Raw genomic sequence first — 23,305 nt, 5'->3', positions numbered from 1 at the left:
CGCAGGCGGCTTCGGGCTGCTGTCTCGGGGACGCCCGACGCCCCCGGACCCCCGAGAGCGGCGCCTCCTGCGCTGGGCGCGCCGGGAGGAGGGCGGCGCAGCCTGGACCCCGGGCGCGGCGGGAGGAGGAGCTTGCGGTCGGGCGCGCCCGAGGGAGCCCGGGCGCCCGAGGCCTCCGGGGGCCGCTCCCCAACCTGTCCTGTGAAGCCCGGCGGCCGCTCGCTCCGCACCCCGCTGCTGCCTGGCGCGCTCGCCGGCCCTCCCATGCCCTCGTCCTGTGGTTCTCGCACTTTCAACTAGGTCACGGGGTGGAAGTTCCACCTGGCACAGCCCCCGGCTCTGATGCAAAGGCAGCTCTCCTCCACCCGCAGCTCCTGGAGAGCGAGCGGGGAGCGCCGGCGACCCGGGCGCAGACACGGGTCTGCAGAGGCGAACGGCGGGAAGCCGGCTTTGCGCCCCAGCTCTGGCGGCTCTGCGCCCTCGCCCGGGGTCTGCCCGCCTCGGTGAGTTCTCGCTCTTCCCCGGCGCGGGCGGGGACCTGTTTACCTTGTAAACTTCAACCTGACCCGAGCCGGCGAGCCTGCCGAGCGGTTCGGGACTGCGGGCTGGGCTTCGGGAGGTCAGACCCGGGAAATCAGAACTCAGGAGCAGCGGAAGGGGACGGTGCTGGGTGGCTTTGAGGTGAAAATGAAATCTGTGTTTTCATGGAGTGCGCCTGTGTCTTTTCCCTAGGGAGCTGTCGCTTGGAAATTGATTTTTTAGCTAGCGGGAGGCAGCCGAGTAAGATAACTGGAAAAGCAGAAAGTTTTCAAAGCTGACCATGAAAATGCATAAGAAGGAATGTCTGATAAGGCGGTAGACTTTGCATAATATTGTGTAGTTACCTAGCACCAGGGTTCTTTGTGCCTTATGTGGAAACGGGATAAAAGCTGTTAGTGAGCGGGAGCTTAAGTGTACCTTGTTTGAAGAGCTAGGATGATGAGTATATGTCTTTTGTGAGGCTAAGGTTATTGGCAATACTACACGTAATGAATGGTAGGCACCTAAGCCTTGGTTTCAGCTGCGGCAAGTGCTGCTGTTCCTGTGAGTTGGTAGCAAATGGAATCTTTATGGCATTGCTAAGGAAGAGTTAATGTGCTGTGAAGTTGAGGGCCGGGAGCGTTGTTGTCGGAGTTTCTGTCCTAGATGCCCATCTGGAAATGCGATGTACACAGCGCTCCAGTGTCGGTGAGTGCGGACAATCACAGCACAGTGAAAGTGGCTCTTCTCTCCGACAGACAGCCGTTGATTGCATGCGACTTAAAGGGGACCTTGACAAGTTGCAAAGTGTCTCGTCACTAAGGAAACTGCTGCTCTGTAATGCATCGGGCCAGCTTTGAAAACAAAGTCCTCTTTCTAGAAAGAATCAATTACTGTAATGATGTTCTTTGGAAATAATTTGCCCTTGTGTGTGTATGTGTGTGTGTGTACCTTAATATCGCTAAGGCACGGAGGCAGCTCGTAGGTTTTAAGAAAATGTTGCTTACCAGAGGGATGTTAAATGCAAACTGCTTTGTCTGCAGTGGGGTAAGGGTTTGGATAGGGCTGCATGGTGTGTGTGCATGTGTGTGTATGATGCATGTGTGTGTATGCATGTGTGCCTATGTGTGTGCTGGGGTTGGGGTGGGGGATTCTGCCAGCAATTCTTAAATATGATTCTATGTTTGTTCTGATGCCAGTTCCTACCTGGGATCAAGAGGGGTGTGCGATTATTTAAGTGCATTTCACTTGTAAATAATGTAGATGCTCCGAATGTCACATCTAAAATCTGAAATACGTTGTGAGGGAGGCTCTGTGATGGCTTTGGACAAGGCACAAGCCAGATGTGCTTGGCCATATACAGGATCCCAATGTCTGGAGAACAGTTCAGCCAAGTCCTTTTGTTTACTGCATGTTGATGATTTTTATTTTTAAGTAGGAATTGACTGGAAGCTCTCATTGCAGTTTCGTGTGAGATACAAGACACTGTTGGAATTGGGCTGTTAGCGCGTACTGTGCAATCTTATGTTTTTATTCACAGATAAACTAGGATGTGTTCTGAAAGGAGTGGCATGAAAGCATTAAGAAAACCGGAGTATTTATTTAAGGACAGACTGAAGGAACTAAATTTCTAGCCTGACCCTGGCTTTGTTTGGTCCCTGGTAAGGCTGAGAGTAAATAACAGGCCGAATGCCCTTCAGATTTTGTACTTCTCTGGGTCCCGTAAGAGAGGGCACTGCAGGGAAACCCAGGCTACAGGGTGTTCAGAAAGAGTCAAGGTCATTCACGTTGAGCACTTAGAGCAACTTGGGGCGGCTCCAGGCAGGCGTTTTAAGAGTCAGAACCAGAGTACCTCCACTGCAGCCCTGCCCTGACCCATTTCCTCCTGTGTGAGATGGGGATAACAGTACTTCCTCCCCTGGGCATGAGGAGCTGATGGAATGCGAGGTATCAAATGCAGAGCGCACCGTTGGCACACTGTGTACAGCCGTGAAGAGCAGTTACAACAACAAGTAGAAATGCAGTGACTTAGGGGCTACCGCATAGTTGACTGTAGGACTGAGTATCTGGGTCAGTGGATCATCCCTCCTTGCTGGTATACTTAGTATACTTAAAAAAAAAATATTTATTTTATTTATTTAAAGGCAGAGTTGGTGGGGGGGAGAAGGAGGGAGGAAAAGATCTTCCATCTGTTGGTTCACTCCCCAGATGGCCACAATAGCTAGATCTGGCCAACGCCCAGAGAACTGGAACTCCATCCGGGTTTTCCACATAGGTAGCAGGGTCCTAAGCACTTGGGCCATCTGCTGCTGCTTTCCCAGGAGCATTAGCAGGGAGCTGGATCAGAAGTGGAGCAGCTGGGACTTGGATCAGCCCTCATATGAGATGCCACTGTCTCCTGCAGTAGCTTAACCCACTGCACCACAACAACAGCTCCACCTAGTGCACTGTTTTTATTTTTTGGGGGGTTTTTTGTTTGTTTGTTTGTTTGTTTTTGACATGCAGAGTGGGCAGTGAGAGAGAGAGACAGAGAGAAAGGTCTTCCTTTGCTGGTTCACCCTCCAATGGCCGCCGCGCTGATCTGGTAGGAGCCAGGTGCTTCTCCTGGTCTCCCATGCGGGTGCAGGGCCCAAGCACTTGGGCCATCCTCCACTGCCTTCCCGGGCCACAGCAGAGAGCTGGCCTGGAAGAGGAGCAACCGGGACAGAATCCGGTGCCCTGACTGGGACTAGAACCCGGGGTGCTGGCTCCGCAGGCGGAGGATTAGCCTATTGAGCCACGGCGCCTGCCCTAGTGCACTGTTAAACAGTTGTCCTGGTAGTCATGGGGAATCAATGCTAGTTCCTCATATCAAATGCATGATATTGCATATAGCCTATGCCCTTTGTCTTGTATACTTAAATCCTCTCTAGATGACTTACCACGCCTGATACAACAGAAATGCTCAGTGAATAGTTGCCTTGTATTATTTAGGGAATCATGACAAGAAAAAGGTCTACATGTTCAGTACAGACCAAACTATTTTTTCTCCTTTTATTCTTGAGCGAGCAGATACAGAACTGGTACATGGGGAAACTCATGGATATGGGGGCCAGCTGCAGCATAAAAGTGTACTATATCCTTCCGTAGGCAGTGACCTTTGGAAATTAGAAGCTGACGCTATTGCACCTGCGCCCCCTCACCTCCGCCTCAGGTCTCTGAATACCTAGGATAAAAGCATCACTTTTGGCTTCTTAAGATAATGACAAGATAGAAGGGGGAAGGAGAAGATGCCCAGTTGAAGTTCTAGGATAGATGTTAAATGTTTACTTAACTCATTTCTGTGAATGCCTTTAGCAGTATGTATGGCCTTCATAGAAAAATAGTAATTCCAGGGGCAGTGCTGTGGCGAAGTGGATTTAAAGCCCTGGCCTGAAGCGCCGGCATCCCATATGGGCGTTGGTTCTAGTCCCGGCTGCTCCATTTCCAATCCGGCTCTCAGCTATGGCCTGGGAAATCAGTGGAAGGTGGTCCAAGTCCTTGGGCCTCTGCACCCACGTGGGAGACCAGGAAGAAGCTCCTGGCTTCGGATCGGCTCAGCTCTGGCCTTTGTGGCCATCTGAGGAATGAACCAGCAGATGGAAGACCTCTCTCTGTCTCTACCTCTCTCTCTAACTCTTTCAAATAAATAAATAAGAATAATAGTAATTCCTCATTTTCTGATGGTTAGAAGAGGTAGAGAGCACTGATCGGGACTTAGAAATGGGGTACAGTATTTGAAATTTGGAGATGAAACAGCGATACCTCTCACTCACAGTTTTCACTGGCTCAGCATTTCCGAGGCACCTAAGGCACTAATAGCAAGAAACATGGGACCCTTAGCCTTGCAGAATCATCCAGGTGCTGGTTATAAATAAGGGAAACCTGCAACTAGAACCTGGGCTCAGTGCTGTCAGGAGTAGCGCTGTGGTCTGGCTGTTAGTCCTCTCTGAAACGCATGATCCCAACGTTGCCAATTGCTGGCATCCGGAGGTGAGGCCTGTGGGGGATGATCAGCATTAAATGAGCTCATAAGGTGGGGCCCTCCTGATTGCATTCGCGGCTTTATTCAACGAAGAAGCGAGATCCAAGTTAGCCAGCTTGCCCCGTCTTGCCTATGATGCCCTGTGCCTCCGTGGGACTCTGCAGTGAAGCTGAGCAGGTGTGGGCACCATGTCCTTGGATTCCCAGCCCCCAGAACTCCGTGAGATACATAAACCTCATTCTCTATCAATGATCCAGCATGCAGAACTGAGTTGTGGCAACAGTGAGTGGACTGCCATGCTTATAAACAGGGAGTGTGACTTGTGAATGAAGGAGGCTGGCCCGGACTGCCTGCATAGGACAGCAGGGTAGAAAGGAAGAACGTAGGGTGTGGAGTGAATCGCACCTGCAGAGCCGGCGCATGCGCGCGTGCACTCCCCGCGGTGTTGGGGGGAGGGTCAGGAAGGAGGACCGTGAAGGGAACAGGTGTGTGAAGGGCGCGGTGCAGCGTGGATGCGGCTACAGCAGTAGGTTTGGAGTGTGGCACACATAGCTCTTTCATTGAGGCTTAGAGTCTCAGGAGAAGTTTGGATAATACCTTAGGCTTTTTTCTCCAGACTTGAATTATGGAAAGGATATTTACAAACTGTTTTTAACTGATCAGAAGCGAAGCCAACATTGACCATAATTGGCTAGTTTTCCAGCCCTTTATATTAATTTTGTCTGACTTTAAAACTATTTGGATTGATACAGATTTTCGTTTAAAATGCATATCGTGTGTATTTCCAGTTACCGTATCTGTGCACACACACACTGGTGTCCAGCTGTCTGTCCATCTCTCTCTGTCTCTAGTTTGGGTTGGGGTACCTGTTAAGGAGCTGTAGAACTGATTGACTTTGTGCACCTTGCGTGGATGAGTTCTGGAGTCTGCCCTCGAAGCCCTGAGTTCAGCTCTGTGAGCCTGTGATGCCGGCTGTGTAGTGCAGTAACAGGAAGCAGTGTCGTCCTTGGTGGATTGCTCTCCAGGTCGCCCGTGGGGTATGAGGGGCGACTCTTCACCATAAGCATGGTTTGATTTTCTTTGTTTCTCCCTGTTCCCTCCTGTCTCCAGGGGTCCCCATGATTATTTCCCTGCCTCTAGAATTCTCCCTTTGCCTCCCAGCAGGAAGACATTGTCCCCGTGTGGATAGTCCTGGTGGTCTTGTTCTTCAGTGCCTAACTTTGCATGACTGCTGGGCTCAGCTCCCTGGAGGCATTCCCTGGTGTGCTGAATGCTCTTGTGTCTCTCTTCTATTTGTATCAGTCAGGGTGCAGGAGGCAGAAACTATCCTAAGTGCTCCAATCAGAAGGGTTTAACGTGGGAATTAGGTGTTGGGAGGGCAAGGCGAGGGTTGGGCTGAGCCTCACGGACCGCTCCTGTGCAGGTGGGTGAAGGAGGCCTAGGGTTGCCGCCGTCATTGCCACGGGTTGGAGGCTGGGAGTCACAGCCACCACTGGAGCTGCTGATAAAAATGACACATGGTTTGGGCTGTGTCCCAGCAATCACAGGAAGTGTAAATAGTGCCTCTCTACCCCAGGAGCTGGTAGCTGCACATTGCTACAGACAACAAAAACAAGCTAGCAGACATCATTCTTAGATACCCCCCAACTCTCTTTATCTTTCAGTTCTTCTCATTGGCAGAACCTTATTGGTGCCTAGGCCTTCAGCTGCAAGGGACTCTGGGAAATGTAGTTTATAGATTTCTAGCCTCAGTGGTAGAGGCATGCACACTGGAGGGAGATCAGAATGAATTTTGACTGACAATCCATCATATCCAACATGTATCAGACATATATTTCATCAAAGACTTGGCTGGAATATTTAAGTTCAAAAATGGTAGGTAGGCATTGACTTTGGATATGAAATATGTTGTTACAAAAAGGCTCTAGTTGCCTAAAGGGTTGATAACCAGAATCTACAAAGAGATCAAGAAACTCCACAAAAACAAAACAAACAACCCACTTAAGAGATGGGCCAAGGACCTCAATAGACATTTTTCAAAAGAGGAAATCCAAAGGGCCAACAGGCACATGAAAAAATGTTCAAGATCACTAGCAATCAGGGAAATGCAAATCAAAACCACAATGAGGTTTCACCTCACCCCGGTTAGAATGGCTCACATACAGAAATCTACCAACAACAGATGCTGGCGAGGATGTGGGGAAACAGGGACACTAACCCACTGTTGGTGGGAATGCAAACTGGTCAAGCCACTATGGAAGTCAGTCTGGAGATTCCTCAGAAACCTGAAGATAACCCTACCGTTCAACACAGCCATCTCACTCCTTGGAATTTACCCAAAGGAATTTAAATTGGCAAACAAAAAAGCGGTCTGCACCCTAATGTTTATTGCAGCACAATTCACAATAGCCAAGACCTGGAACCAACCTAAATGCCCATCAACGGTAGACTGGATAAAGAAATTATGGGATATGTACTCTTTAGAATACTATACCACAGTAAGAAACAACGAAATCCAGTCATTTGCAACAAAATGGAGGAATCTGGAACACATCATGCTGAGTGAAATAAGCCAGTCCCAAAGGGACAAATACCATATGTTCTCCCTGATCGGTGACAACTGACTGAACACCAAAAAGGAAACCTGTTGAAGTGAAATCGACACTATGAGAAACGGTGACTTGATCAGCATAGCCCTGACTGTTAATGAACAACTTAATACATTATCCCTCTTAGTAGTTTCTTTTGTCTGTTCTACTTAATATGACTGGTTTAATTCTGTAATTAATACACAGTTATTCTTAAGTGTTGAAATTTAACTGAAATGTGATCCCTGTTAAACATAAGATTGGGGATAAGAGAGGGAAGAGGTGTACAATTTGGGACATGCTCAAGCTGACTTGCCCCAAATGGTAGAGTTAGAAACATACCAGGGGACTCCAATTTAATCCCATCAAGATGGCATGTACCAATGCCATCTCACTCGTCCAAGTGATCAATTTCAGTTCACAATTGATCATAATGAAAGGACTAAGAGTCAAAGGGAGCACATAAACAAGTCTAGTACCTGCTAATACTAACCGATAGAATAAATAAAGGGGAGAGTGATCCAACATGGGAAGCGAGATACTCAGCAGACTCATAGAATGGCGGATGTCCTAAACAGCACTCTGGCCTCAGAATCAGCCCTAAAGGCATTCCGATCTGGCTGAAAAGCCCATGAGAGTATTTCAGGCATGGAAAGCCAAGACACTCTGGCAAAAAAAAAAAAAAAAAAAAACAACTAAATGAAAGATCTCTGTGAGTGAGATCCCAGTGGAAAGAACAGGTCTTCAAAGAAGGAGGTACCTTTCTCTGAACGGAGGAGAGAACCTCCACTTTGACTATGACCTTGTCTAAACAAGATAAGAGTCGGAGAACTCAAGGGGCTTCCATAGCCTTGGAAACTCATGACTGGAGCATAGGGAGATTACTGATGCCATAAACAGGAGTGTCAATTTGTAAAGTCAACAACAGGAGTCACTGTGCACTTACTCCTCATGTGAGATCTCTGTCCTTAATGTGCTGTACATTGAGGCTTAATGCTATAACGAGTACTCAAACAGTATATTTCACTTTGTGTTTCTATGGGGGTGCAAACTGTTGAAAGCTTTACTTAATGTATACTAAACTGATCTTCTGTAAAAAGAAAAAAAAAAGAAGAAGAAGAAGAAATTATCAATTCCCAACTTGACTCTCACTGGGATTAAACATGACAATAGGTCTGATCTGATTTCATCATCATTTAAAAAATCATCTATTATTTTTCACTTTATGTTTCTGTGTGGGAGCAAACTGTTGAAATCTTTACTTAATGTATGCTAAACTGATCTTCTGTATATAAAGAGAATTGAAAATGAATCCTCATGTGAATGGAAGGGGAGAGGGAATGGGAAAGGGGAGGGTTGCGGGTGGGAGGGACGTTATGGGGGGGAAGCCATTGTAATCCATAAGCCGTACTTTGGAAATTTATATTCATTAAATAAAAGTAAAAAAAAAAAAAAAGGCTCTAGTTGCCAGCCAAATCCCCTTTCAAACAGGTGACTATTACAGTTTTACAATTGAAATCTCTGGAGAAAGCACAAGCAAATAAATAAATAAAAGTTACCCAGCACTTGCCTCTGCATGTGGTATTATTTGAATGCAAAATAATATTCCTTTGGTTTAGTTCAGTGATCAAAGTAAAGTATTAACAAAAGGATTTTTAAAATGTTTCTTTCCACCAAAGCCCAAGATAGACCACTATTTAATGAGCCACAATACAGAGGAAGAAGGGACTATCCTATTTCAAATAATAGCTCCTTGCTGGCTGGTTCTTTCATTAGATGGATTCTCTGTGTACTCGTGTTTTTACTGTATCTTTCTTTTTTTTTTTTTGACAGGCAGAGTGGACAGTGAGAGAGAGAGAGAAAGGTCCTCCTTTGCTGTTGGTTCACCCTCCAATGGCCGCCGCGGCCAGCACACTGTGGCCGGTGCACCGCGCTGATCCGATGGCAGGAGCCAGGTGCTTCTCCTGGTCTCCCATGGGGTGCAGGGCCCAAGTACTTGGGCCATCCTCCACTGCACTCCCGGGCCACAGCAGAGAGCTGGCCTGGAAAAGGGGCAACCAGGACAGAATCCGGCGCCCCAACCAGGACTAGAACCCGGTGTGCTGGCGGTGCCTCAAGGCAGAGGGTTAGCCTAGTGAGCCATGGCGCCAGCCTGTATCTTCTTTTCCTCTGTAACTTTCATGATAGAAATGACCTGTTTACCAGCTCTCTGCTGTGGCCAGGGAGTGCAGTGGAGGATGGCCCAAGTATTTGGGCCCTGCACCCCATGGGAGACCAGGATAAGTACCTGGCTCCTGCCATCGGATCAGTGCATTGCGATGGTTGCAGTGCGCCAGCCGCGGCGGCCATTGGAGGGTGAACCAACGGCAAAGGAAGACCTTTCTCTCCGTCTCTCTCTCTCACTGTCCACTCTGCCTGTCAAAAAAAAAAGAAAAAATAGAAAAAAAAAAAGAAATGACCTGTTTATTGGAGAAAGAAATAAGGGTATGCTTGAGTTGTCTCTAGTCCCTTATTTCATACCCTTGAGCTTGTCAGATTACCCTTTGTGCAAACTGCTAGATAGGATTGGATCTCTTGTATTTTTGAGTAATAAATTACCTGCTTATTTACACTCAAAAATTACATTAGCACATTCAGAAATAGGCATGATTATTGAATGAAATCATCACATATTTGCCTCTGATGTTTAAAGTTATAAAATGGGGGATTAACATAAACAAATGGAGTTACTTAATGAATTTGTCAGTCTGTTGCATATATTTTTCAAATGACTTTTTTGTTCAAAATGTAAGAGCCATTCGGTTACTTCTCTAGTGATTGATGGGAACATTTAAATGCAGATTTATGAGTGTTGCCTGGGTTAAGTCATAGTATAATACAAACATATTTTGTAGATCCAGTGGTGACACCAAGAGTTAAACTGCTGTGCCCAAGCCATCAAAAAAAAAAAAAAATCAAAATGAAAGAGTTCTTGCTCTGTTAGTACGGCTTCAAGACAAGTGTACTGTCTTCCAGCGTAAGTCCCCACCAGGCTGTGGTCCCTAAACCCAACTGTTGGTGCAGTCTTGTAGGGTTACTGTTTGAATCTAACATCATATTATTATTTGGTTTATCTGAAGGAAAAGTAAGTCGTAGAGATCTTTCTGTGTTACAGTACACATTAGTGACCTCCCTGGTTCCAGCTTTTACTACTCGTTCTCTTCTCCCTCCCCCCCTTTTCCTTTCCATTCAGATTTGTATAAATGTTGGAGAAAAAAGAACTACATTTCCCTCCCTGTGTATTATAAGTTTAAAAGTTTTTGTCTTCTCCAAATACGTGGCGCTTAGCTGAAGAGAGAGTTGTAGGACAAAACTCCTTTTATGGATTGAAAATCAAAATGATCTTTTGATTAAGTAAGTGTCTTGTAAAGTAGAACATGCAAGTGTGAACTCTCTCTCATTGATGCGACAAACTGAAGGAGATGAGGAGAGAGCGCATGGAGCTTTGCATACTTTTTAAAGTAAAAATTTAGGACAGCCGAGCAAGACTAGTATTTGAACATCATTGAATGACTTGTTTATTTGCTGGCCCAGAAAGTGGACATTAGGAACCTGTTTTGGGGGTAGGGATTTAGCCTCGCCCCATCAACATAGTACATGGATTGGATACTCAGCTGCAGCTTCTGATTCCGGCTTTCTGCCGATGCAGACGTTGGAGGCAGCAGTGGTGACTCAAGTGGTTGGGTTCCTGCCATCCACGTGGGAAACCTGGATTGAGTTAATGGCTTCCAGCTTCAGGCCCAGCCCAAGCCTGGCTGTTGCAGGCATTTGGGGGAGTGAACTAGTAGATGGGGGCTCACATCTCTCTCTCTCTCCCTGTCTATAAGATTTATTTATTTCAAAGTCATAGATACAGAGAGAGAGAGGAAGAGACAGAGAGGTGGAGAATCTTCCATCTGCTGGCTCACTCCCCAAATGGCTGCAACAGTCGGGGCTGAGCCAGGCCAAATCCAGGATCCAGGAGTTTCAACTGGATCTCCCACCTGGGGGAGTGGCCCAAGTACTTGGGCCATCTTCTGCTGCTTTCCCAGGTGAATTAGCAGGGAGCTGGATCTGAAGTTGAGCAGCCAGGGCTTGAACCAACACCCATGTGGGATGTCAGCATTGCAGGTGGCAGCTTAACCTGTTAGACCACATGCTGCCCCCAACATTCTCTCTCTCTCTCTCTCTCTCTTGCTCTCTGATGAATAATTGAATAATTTTAAAATGCAGGAAAAACTGTCATATTTTAACATAAGCAAGTCTTCTGCCTCTTAAGAAAATTTATAATTAGAATAATTCAAGAAAACCCATGCATTCTGAATGTTGAGACATCTGCAAATAAAGATGGCAACTCAATGATTTATGCAGTTAAGTAGATCTAGGGTGACCATATGACTTGTTGTCCAAACCAGGACACTTCTGAGGTGAAGGGCACGCTCTTAATGATTGCCCTGGGAAAAGAAGTTCAAGAGGGGATTGCCTCAGCCAGGACTTGTGGTCTCCCAAGATTAAGGTGCTAGTTATGTAACTTGATTAATTGCAATTTTGACTTTTTAAATAATTGTGGAACAATACATAGAACATGAAATTCACCATCTTACACATTTTTGAGCATACAGTTCAGTAGCATTAAGTTCTCTCACACTGCCATGCAGCCATCACCACCGTCCAGGTGCAGAACTTATTTGTCTTCTGAGATTGAAATGCTCTAGCCATTGAACAGTAGCTCCCCAAATCCCCTGTCCCTGCAGTCCGTGCCAGCTACTCCTCTACCTTCTCTCCGTATGAGTTTGACTGTTCTGGGAGCTGTAAGAGGATCCACAGAATCTCTCTCCTTTTATGTGTGGCTTATTGCATTTAGCATACCATCTTCAAGGTTCATCCATGTTGTGGCATGTGTCTGAGTTTTATTCCTTTTTAAGGCTGAATAATATTTCATTGTATGTACACATTACATTTTGTTTATACATTTATCTGTGCTTAGATACTTGAGTTGCTTCCACCTTTTAGATATTGTACATAATCCACATTGAACATAGGTACACAAATCTCTCTGTGTCCCTGCTTTCACTTCTTATAGGTATGTAATGCGATATTGACTTTTAAATGACAACATTAAGAATGGAGAGGGAAAGAAACATTCTTTTCCACTATAGGATCTTTCCGATAGTGTTTTTTAAGCATGGCGCTGTATCAGATTGGAGTCCAGATATTCCTCTGCAGAATTCATCAGAACAAGCTATTATTGCGGTTAATCCAAGAAAGCTCCTGCTGAAACAAGCACCCAGAGTCTCATATTTCATCCTCACTCAAGACAGAAGGCTAGTTTTTCTGTTACAACTACCGTGATGCACTGAGCACAGATATTTCTAGGTGAAAAGGACTGGCGTCCAGAATGTAAACATCTGAGCCAGCTAAATCTCCTTCAGCCGTACAGTGAGCCAGGAGATCCATGGCATAATGTTGACCATAGGACCAAGAACATAGGACCAAGAACATCTCTGTACCATGGGGGATCGTGAACCTGCTGGAAACAAGTTACTGGAACGGAAGCAGTAACCATCTGTTGATTTGGAAACTGAAATTGAAGGAGACGGGCAACAGCAAAATGTGGATCTTCCAGGTACAGAGAAAAATATCCTACCTTGGGCTGTGGAAGTAAATACCAGGATGTCAATATCAAGAACACTAGATAAATGTCAAGAACGTTGTGGTGTCTGATCTCAACCTAGATATCCCCTTTATGGAAGAGTAGAAGCATCTACTCTAACTCTTCATTTGAAAGTTTCAATAACTTCATCTCCACTGTGGGTTTACAGTCCTCAAAAGTGATGTTGACACGTCTGGAACAGATGAGGACTTGCTGCATCTGCTGCATGAGAGACTGCCGTGTAGAGTCAGCCCTCTGGAGTGCACAGAGGAAACTCATTCATCCATAGCAGCAGCCCTGAAGGAAATTGGTAAATCTTTGGCCATTAGTATTCACTGTGCTTCAGAAAAATACACTTGCAGAGGTTATTTGACAGTTTGAAATAGTAGCTGATGGCCAAACAGGTATTAAGGAGCATTCAGAAAAGTAGACCCAAAGTGAGTTATGTATCAACAGCGTCCTCAGGTCCGCTTTCATTGGTCTGTATGCATATCAGCAGGAAAGACTGAAAAATTAAGAGGCGCATCCATACACAAACCTGCACATGGATGTTGGTAGTGACGTGATTTATAAATATCCTAAATGGAGGTGGTCAAGTTGTCTTTTAATAGGTGAATGGAAACAAATTGTGGTAGAGACATACAATGGAATAGTATTCAGGGATAGGAAGCAAGTGAGGAGGGAGTGAAGAAGGAAGGGAAGAGAAAGGAAAGAAGGAACGGAAGAATGGAGGAAAGGAGGGAAGGGGCTGGCATTGCAGCACAGTGGGTTAAGCCACCGCCTGCAGCGCTGCCATCCCACATGGGCTCCAGTTCAATCCAGCTCCCTGCTACTGTACCTGGGAAAGCAGTGGAAGAGAGGCCAAATGCTTGGGCCCCTGCCACCTCATGGGAGTCCTGTATGAAGTTCCTCATTCCTGGCTTCAGCCTGAACCAACTCTGGCTGTTGTAGCCATTTGAGGAGTGAACCAGTAGATGGAGATCTCTCTCTCTCTCTCTCTCTGCAACTTTGCCTTTCAAACAAAAATAAATACATCATTTTTTAAAAAAAGAAACGAGCTTCAAAGCTATGAAAAGAAATGGAATAATCTTAAATGCACGTGCCAAGTAAGAGAAACCAGCCTGGAAAGACTAAAGACTCTGACATTCTAGAAAATACAAAACTATGGAGATGATAAAAAGAGCAGTGGCTGCTAGGGGTTGGGTACAGGCAGTGAGATGAACATGTGGGCCCAGGGCATATTTAGGGCAGTGAAACTGTTCTGCATGCTAATGTATTGGCAGATGCTTGATGCATTTGGCAAAACCCATAGAACAATACAATACAAAGTGTGAATTCTAATATAGAGTGTGGACATTGGATAATAATATATCAATATTGGTTCATCAGTTGTAACCCAAGTACTGTGCCAGTGCAATATATTATTTGAAAATTGCCTAAAATTGACAGGAACTTCACTTGGTGCTAAAGAGGAAGATATAGAAAGTGTTAACTTTGCGGGTATACTTTTAAAAAAAATGTACTTATTTACTTAAAAGGCAGAGAGAGAGAGAGAGAGAAAAGATCTTCCATTCTCTGGTTCACTCCCCAAATGGCTGCAGTGCCAGGAACCTGGAACTCCCTCTGCACCTCCTATGTGTGTGACAGGGGCCCAAGCCCTTGAGCCATCCCACTGCTTTCCCAGGCACATTAGCGGGGAGCTGAAGTCAAGAAGCCAGGACCAGAACTGGCATTCATATGGGATGCCAGTGTCTCAGGCAGTGGCTTAACCCAGTGCACCACAACACTGGTGTAGAGGTCTACTGCTAACTTCAGAAATTTGGGTATGGTGAGTCATGGCATTCATAAAAGAGCAGTTCTTGTGACACAGATCCCTGTAGAAACATCTCACCAGCTACAATGCACCTTAAGTATGGAAATCCCACCCAAGCTTCTAGCAGGTAAGGCAGATACACCAGGTTGGATTTCTGAGCAAACAGTTTCCTTGCTTGCCTGCCAGGCTCATATAATTAAAGACTCAGGTCAGAGTCCACAGAATCCACTGAAAGATCTGAAGTCTGTGAAAATGCAAATCCCAAAGCTGCAAGTCCGTTCCTCTGGAAGTCCTTCTAGTCTACTGTGACTTCCTCCTGCTGCACACCGTGACTGGAGTCTCCATTCTGGCTTTCCTGTGCAGGAAGCTCTTGAGGCTTTGCATCGAAACGACAGAAAAGCAGACCAAACTCTTCCTGTTTTGCTAGCAAAGAATACTATGGTTACTGCATAGCCATGGGGAACTGGGCTAGACCATACGCCATCACCCTAAAAAAGCTATATAGATGTGTTTGTATGTGGGCAGCATATGTAGAAACCCCTAGGCAGAAGGGTGAGCTACACATTTTTAAAGATTTTTTTCAAAGTGCATTATGGTCTTTATCTGATCATTTGTCTATCATTTCTGCTTGTTAAGATGTAGGCCCTTTGAAACGTATTGGCAGTATGTGCACACAGAAGCTTTTTATTCTCATTAAGATGATCTATTCTGGCATAATTGGATGGCTTTGTGTAGAGCATACCGTGATAGAAAGGAAATGAGCCTTGAAGGGCAGAAGGTACTGGAAATCCCACCACTCATGAGCTAAAACAGATCAGCTTCAGACCAAGACTGTGTCTGCGCTGCAGGCCAGGAGTGCCTTGTCAAGTTGCAAACTTTTAACCACATAGTTCTGGGTTTTGAATTATTCCCAGTGTTCTGTGTCTTTTGGTTCATCCAATAGGACAGCAATTTGAAGAATACTTAAATAATTTTGAAATGAAGGGAAAATGGTATATTTTGAACATTTTGATTACAGGTAAATAGTAGTCACTGAAACATTTAAATAGCTCATTGAATACTTTGGACAGCAACTACTTTCCTTGAAGCTGTACTAGAGTAACTCCTGTTTTCTGTTAGACGGCAGAGAAACGTGGGGGTTCTCTGGGCAGTGGAGTCAGGACACTCAGATTCTAGTCCTGGATCCCTAAGAAACCAGTTTCATGGTTTCTCTACTCGTTGATTCTCAAAGCCTCAGGTTTGTTTTTAAATCCATTTGTTGGCCAGCGCCGTGGCTCAATAGGCTAATCCTCCGCCTGCGGCACCAGCACACCGGGTTCTAGTCCCGGTTGGAGCGCCGGATTCTGTCCCGGTTGCCCCTCTTCCAGGCCAGCTCTCTGCTATGGCCCGGGAGTGTGTGGAGGATGGCCCAAGTGCTTGGGCCCTGCACCCGCATGGGAGACCAGGAGAAGCACCTGGCTCCTGGCTTTGGATCAGCGCGATGCGCTGGCTGCAGCGGCCATTGGAGGGTGAACCAATGGCAAAAAGGAAGACCTTTCTCTCTGTCTCTCTCTCTCTCACTATCCACTCTGCCTGTCAAAAAACAAAATCCATTTGCCTATTCTTTATTCTGCTTTTCTCATGTGTGAGATATGTAACTTCTCATTTTCTAACAGTTTGAGAGGTCATAAACATTTGATGTCTAACAAAAATTTAAAACACCAACACCATTAAAATTTTTCATATAATCTCCATTATTTTAGAACTGATTTTCAAAAATCGAATGTCCTCTTTTTATAAACGTTGTACATTTCCACCTCTTTGACTTTGGGGTGCATCTGATGGCTGATGGTCTATCCTCAGCTTTCTTGGCAGTCAGTAAAATAATGGTACATGTGACCACCCTAGCTTCCATGAAACATTGTATAGTCATTCGCAAGAAATATTTCCATCCTGCCCCAGGATCTTCAGGTTGAATGTTTATCTTATTTAATTTTTAATTGAGAGCTAGAACTCTCCATTAGTGTTTGTTTTTTGTGTTTGTTTTTGGAGTCCATTATGATGCAATGTATGGAAGGTTAAAAACTGTGTAATTTGAAATTTGAAATAATAGACTGTGTCTTCTTATCCCTGAAGAAGCAAACACAGTCATAAAATGGAGTATGAAAGCTGAAAAATGAAACTTTCCAAAACAGTCTGGTTTATTCTGGGCACAGACTTAATAACTCCTGCTGCTAGGAGAAGTGCAGCCACAGGAAAGCTTAAAATGTCAAACACATTCTTACAAAATACAATGCGACTGCCTGCCAATGAGACCATTCTTTCAACCGGCGTATTTCCTACTTTTGTGCAGCTTTCATAATTGTGTCACTTACTCAGAATTGAACGGCTAAGTGATGGAAGCATTCAGACAGTACCACTGCACTAGTTGTCAGGGGTGTTAAGCATGTGTGGGTTGCTTAGACATGAAGACGACTCTAAGATCCAAGATATTAAGGGGCTCAGCTTAAACGAGGCAGAACTAGCATGGACGTGAACACACAGCCATGAATGGGTGTCAGGGAGCTCTGGTCAAAATCAGAAGGCTCAGAAGACCAGTGCCCAAGGACTTAGCAAGAGGTTGCAGGGCAGCCAGCCCTCCCCAGCTTCCCAATCCCAGGTCGAGAACCAGAGCAGCCTGCGGGTGATCAGTACAGATGTCACCACCGTGGGCCCTTCAGGTGACCTGAAAGTCTTCTTCTCCATGGTTTAGATAGGATGCCAAGAGACTTAGTTGCCTGATTTATTTTAAGCAGACTAAATGCAACAGATCAGAGTAGAGAAGCTAGAGGAGACAGGTACACTCAGGGCGAATGGGGAAGCCAACTGCATTGTAGGGCAGAGAAAGGGCTGCCTACATAGGCTTGTGAATCCACCTAGCCATGTTTTTATGTTTATAAATAAATACATGCACACACATACACACACGAGACTGTCTCAGGTTCCCTCTCTGAGGCTGAACATTGCTTTCCTTTCGATCTTTCCTAGCAATAGCTCCATTACTACCTGAATTTTTTCCAGGTATCTGCAAGCTGTATTTTACTTATGTGAACAAAACTCAGAAAAGGGAAAAAAACAAAAACAAACAAACAAACAAACAAACAAAAAAAACAACAAGATTTACTCTGTCCACTTCTGTAGTCATCTGCTAGGATTACAAACCAGGGTGTCCTTTCAGTGTCCTTAAGCTTTGGATTCTGAGATCAGTTGTTTTATGCACACTTGTATTCCCTCTGTTCTCACTCTTCATTTCTAAAGGGGCATTTGGCCAACTTTTATACTGTAGTATATTCCCCATTGTGGTATATTCCCCTAACAAATAAAGAGGCAGTGTGGATGGCACTCAGAGTCCACTTCCTATTACACCATGATCATGATCATTACGTCATGACCTGGCATTGGAAGCCGAATTTCTTCTGCTCCGCCTTCAGATCTCAAGCAGGTGCCTTCTGGGCTGTGTTACAGCTTTATTTGACAGTGAAAGAGATGAACTGGATTCCCTGACCTTTAGATTTGCAAAATATTCCAGTTAGACGGTTAATGCAACTGTCAATGTTAATATTCCCTCAACCAGATTTAAAAAGTATTAGCGTGGAAATTTATGATTTCATTTGGAAGTAGAAGTTGGACCTGGCACCAAGGACTGTTCTTACTTTCAGTTGCCTCACACTTCCCTGGCCCCTCAGTTCCCGGGGGTAAGGTGTTTGGGAACTGTGATAGGAAGGAATCCTATAGATGTGTGAAAGTTCTGTTGTCTTGCATGATGTTAAAGCACATTTTTGTGTGCAGAACTCGAGTCTTAGAGGAGGAACTGGGGTTGGTGTTTGGCCTTAGTGGTTAAGCTACTAGTTGGGATGCCCACATCCCATATCTGTGCCTAGGTTCAAGTCCCAGTTCTGGTTCTTGTTCCTGGTTCCAGCTTCCTACTAATGCAATCCCTGATGGCCCAAGTGGTGGGATCTCTGCCACCCAACTGGGAAACACAAATGGAATTCTGGGCTCCTGGCTGTAGGCTGGCCCAGTCACAGCTATTATAAGCATTTGGGGAGAGATCTAGCAGATGGAAGATCTCTGTCTCTCAAATACACAAAAAGAGGAAGTATACTGTAGAAATTGCCTGTACTTTTTCTGAGAGGAAGTAACAGATGTCTAAGAGAAGCTCACTGTCTTCTCCAAGGTCATGTTGCCAGAGAAGGACGTATCTCACCCTCTGATGTAGGTCCTCTTCTCCCAGGGCAATATTTTCTCATCATACCCAAATCTTCTGAGTTTTACTGTTGAAGTTTCGTATTATATTGCTGTTTCAATTTTTAAATCTTGTATTAGCTGGATTTAAAATGGACTTGTCATTCTAGCCTCTTGGTATAATATCAAAGGTATGGTTATTATTAAAAAGTATCTTACTGACTCAATGAGTATCCTATGGATAACATGCTCTAATGTACGAGAAAAATAGGGAGAAATTCCACAGACAGAAATGAATAAAACAATAAAGTTGGGGTGGAGAAAATGGATATTGCTATAAAATTTCAGTAAAGGGAATTTTGCAAAGTTCGGCTACTTATCTTCCTAACTGCATGTGCTTATAATTTTTATATATTATAAGCATATTTTGTGACTAAAATTATTATGTATTTAAGGTTAAATGAAGTATTTCCTATTCATTTATCTGGTAGATAGGATTAGATAACTGTTGTGAGCCAGGCTGTGTTCCAAGTGGTAGCTATCTATCATTGAACCAAAATAGATAGATAGATAGATAGATAGACAGACAGACAGGCAGACTTCATGATGTTTACAAACTAATGGGGAGAGATGGGCAGTAAATAACTGGAGCAGGGTGCTGAAATGGAGCTCTTTCTTGTTTTCATTTGGTTCATAGTAGTGCAAAAATACAGTAGTATTAGCGTCCTGTCAGGAACACAAAAAGCACCCTGGTTCTGTTAACAGAGAGACTCTAATATAAGAAATTGGTGTCACACATCTTAGAGGACAGAAAATGCAAAAAGGAACAAAGGAGGCAGCACACACAGCAAGAGCGACTGTAGGAAGCAGCTGACCCCCTGTGTTGGGGGAACCCAGAAAAGAGCAGATCTTAGAGGAACCCATAAACTTGGAGGAGGTGCCCCAAAGCTGGGCCCAGACCTCCACGCAGGGGAGCCCTGGAAAAGCTGCTGCTGCTGCTTTAGGAGCCTTGCAGAGGGACCCTGAGGACTTGGGCACAGGGGTCTTAGCTGGGGCCTTGCTTGCCTGACGCAGTGTCTGTTGGGTGTGTGCAGAAAGGCTGGTTCAGGGAGAGCAGAGCAAACTGGACTAGAACCTTCTGCTACTGGAGAATGTTGCTGCCAGGGAAGGGCTGTTGCTGGGCAACTCGGGCAGGAACAGGAAGTAAACAGAGAGGAGCAGGTCTCTTCCCCCTCCTCCGGCCTTCTGGGCTCCCTTGGTATCCCCTGAGAGCAGAGCCACTTGGCAAAGAAGCAGTGTTGTTTATAGAGCCCCACCCCCACACTGCAAAGCAGCAGGGAGAGGGAGGAGCCAGGAACTTGATAGCAAGCTCAGTCTCCTGTGAATGAGCTGGCCATTCGTCTCATGGTTTTAACGTTTGGTAGACTAACCTAAGCCAGACTTGGGGAAGTGTCTACAATTAACTGTTTTTAATTGAGGTAAAACATGCATACCATAAAATTGACCATTTTCATCATTTCATGGCATGAAGTACACTCATTGTTGTGCAGCCATCACATCAGTCTTCAGAGCTTCTGCATCTTTTCAAGATGAAACTCTAGATCTAGTGAACATGAACTCCCTGCTGTGGTTTCAGTGTCAGTCCTCCTGAACACAGCGGTTTGAGCCCCAAAGCCTGAAGTTGGTGGTACTCAGAGGGCGGAACTTAATCTGATGATGGTGTTTAGAGGTAGGGCTGTTAGGAGGAGACTGAATAGGATTGGGTCATTTGGGTGCAGCCCCTATAACTGAATCCTGGTGGCTTAGCGAGAGACCACTTAGACATGGACAGACACACACTTTGGCCACCTGCTGCCCTGTACTCCCTTTCCACAGGCTGAACCAATGGGCCCACGTGATCTTGGACTGTGAACCTCCAGAACCAAAATCAAAATAAACCTCTTTACTTTATAAAGTTAGCTTTCTTCAGGTATTTAATTAAAGCAGTTGAACATACTCCACATCCCTGCTAGTGCTCCTAGCAACTATCTCCCACTTCCTATCTCTAAGAATATCCTTCCACTTCCTGTCTCTAAGAATTTGGGTGCATCATCTAAGACAAATCGTAGTAGTTGTCCTTTGGTTGTCTGTTTTATTTCACCTAACAAAGGATCTTCCAGGCTTATCCATGTCCATAGTTGATGTCAGAATTTCATTCCTTTTCAAGGCTGAATTAGAGGAAATCTGGTTTTGTGACCTTTAGCCCAACACCCACGGTGAAGGACTTGAACTCTGGGAAACTGATTTGTTTAGGAGGATTTGGGGACATACTGTGGATGCCCCACTCCTCTGCCAGGAAACATGTGACATCTTGGGAGAAGGGAGGAGGGGTCTCCCCATCTTTTTTTTTTTTTTTTTTTTGACGGGCAGAGTGGACAGTGAGAGAGAGAGACAGAGAGAAAGGTCTTCCTTTGCCGTTGGTTCACCCTCCAATGGCCACCGCGGCCGGCATGCTGCAGCCGGCGCACCGCGCTGATCCGAAGACAGGAGCCAGGTACTTCTCCTGGTCTCCCATGGGGTGCAGGGCCCAAGCACTTGGGCCATCCTCCACTGCACTCCCTGGCCACAGCAGAGAGCTGGCCTGGAAGAGGGGCAACCGGGACAGAATCCAGCGCCCCGACTGGGACTAGAACCGGTGTGCCGGCGCCGGTAGGCGGAGGATTAGCCTGTTGAGCCGTGGTGCCGGCAAGGGTCTCCCCATCTTTAAGTCATGTGGCAAGGCCTCCAAGAGCACCACACAAAAAGCTGGGTATGTGCCCCCTGTGGTTGAGAGGATGTAGTGATCTGGGGTCAAGCTTATGCCTAAGAAAACTAAAGGCTGGTAGAAGCAACCCGAGACAGCAGATAGGGGGCATTGCTTGGCAAATATTAGAACTCTCAACTGAAGATGGATCCATGTGTGAGCTTCCTTGAGCCAGATGAGGGCCACGCAAAGACAGATGATGTTGGCGCAGATGCCATAAACTGTGCAGGTGAAAAAGGGGAAAAAATGTGGAGGGGTGAGGTTGGACCAGCAGCAGCTGAGAACTGGCTTAAGCTGCCAGCAGGGCAGTCTATCACCCTGGCAGGAGACTGTCCAGGAGAGGTCCTTTGCCATGAGGGTCTGCAGAAAACCAACAGAACATTCCAGAAGGACCGTAAAAATGCTTCATGCCCAGACAGCTGTGACATCAGCTCACACCAGCACCTATCAAAAATACTCTTCCTGATCCCCCTGTGGCAGCCGCGCTCCCCCCCCCCCCCCGCCAGCCACCGCAGTTTAGCAAAAGCTGGAGCTGGGGTGCCAGGAACGCCAAGAAAAAAGAGCACCGTGCTCCGCTTGCCCCACTGCCGGCTTCCAGGTGACCACAACCCAAGCTGGGAGTCAATTTCAAGTGAGGATGAAATCTGGAGCCTTGGTTTGATGATAAGAAATAATTTCAGAACTGAGGGTAGGTCATGAATGCAGGATCTCGAAAGCACTTTATTCTCTAATGAATCATCTGTGGCCCTGCCCAAGTGTCCTTCAAGGGCAGCAGAATGAGACCCCCGGGATAGGTTTCCAGGGGCATAAATTTGCTGAGAAATCCTGCTCACCGGGCCTGGCAGTTCTGTATGTAAATCTGGGGACGGTGCAGGCAGTGAACGTGAATCAGAGCCGCAGTCCCCAGGGCTGGGCGCGTTGCAGTGATGGTCATCATTTGGGGAGGGTGGACGTGGAACCTCGGAGGCCACTATTAAATGCCAGAGGTGTGCAGGTGTAGAACTGGACATAGAACACGGCCAGTGACTGGGCATCGTTTAGATTTTATTTCTTCACTGTGAGAAACAGAAGCAATGTTGTGTGAGATGCTGTCTGTTAGCTGCATTAATATACCAGATGTGGTATACTCACAAGGTGTCACTGAAGAGAGTTTTGTGAAAGGTCTGCTTTCGGAGTGCTGGCAAGGTTAAGGGAAAGTCACAAGGGGTGGTGAAGCACCCTGGGCTTGGCCATGACAGGAAGCTATGTCTGTCCCTAGACTTGAAAGGGTAAGGGAAAAAGGCTGAGTACCAGATCTTAGCAAGAACTTTAACCCTAAGGGCGGGCTGCCTAGCAGGAGCTGTGACCTTCAGGTGAGGGACAAAGCATTGTTAGGCACAGGCCCCTCATTGAGAAATAAGTAACTTGGCCTCCTCCTTCTTTACCTGCTTATGCTTCTCATTGGTCAAACCCAGATGGAAGCTGCAAGGCTGGGAAGCTTCCTTAAAGAGCCTCCTGGCAGTGTTGCCAGCAGATGGTGTTGCTAATAGAAGCATGGTAGGCCAACAGTGAAAATGAAAATCCGGATGAGTGTCTACTCCATTGAATTAACTTCCCGTGGTTGCCTCCCTGAGACAATCAACCTGCTGTCAGCCGAGCAGCAGTGCCCTTGAAGCACTGTGTATTGCCAGGGGCTCGGGATTTGTTATTGCTGCTGGCCGACTGAGCACTGAGTGCGGCGATAACA

General features: G+C 45.9%; 1 protein-coding gene across 9 annotated transcripts in view; it reads left to right on the top strand.

Moving 5' to 3' along the window:
- Nucleotides 1–23,305, top strand: part of TRMT9B (tRNA methyltransferase 9B (putative)) — a 58,113-nt gene that overhangs the window by 523 nt on the left and 34,285 nt on the right. For 2 of the 9 annotated variants that reach the window (XM_008274058.4, XM_002720825.5), the window contains exon 1: nucleotides 141–503. The exons of 5 other annotated variants lie outside the window; for them this stretch is intronic. The gene's annotated coding sequence lies outside the window, so the exon portion shown is untranslated. Of the gene's footprint in view, nucleotides 1–140; nucleotides 504–23,305 lie in introns of those variants that run through there. 2 more of the 9 variants (XM_070068502.1, XM_070068508.1) reach the window with 2 other exon arrangements.

The sequence above is a fragment of the Oryctolagus cuniculus genome, chromosome 2 (assembly GCF_964237555.1).
Source record: "Oryctolagus cuniculus chromosome 2, mOryCun1.1, whole genome shotgun sequence".
In the NCBI taxonomy this organism is placed as follows: domain Eukaryota; kingdom Metazoa; phylum Chordata; class Mammalia; order Lagomorpha; family Leporidae; genus Oryctolagus; species Oryctolagus cuniculus.
The sequence above is the reverse complement of the archived record's forward strand: the minus strand, read 5'-3'. Positions and strand labels throughout refer to the sequence as shown.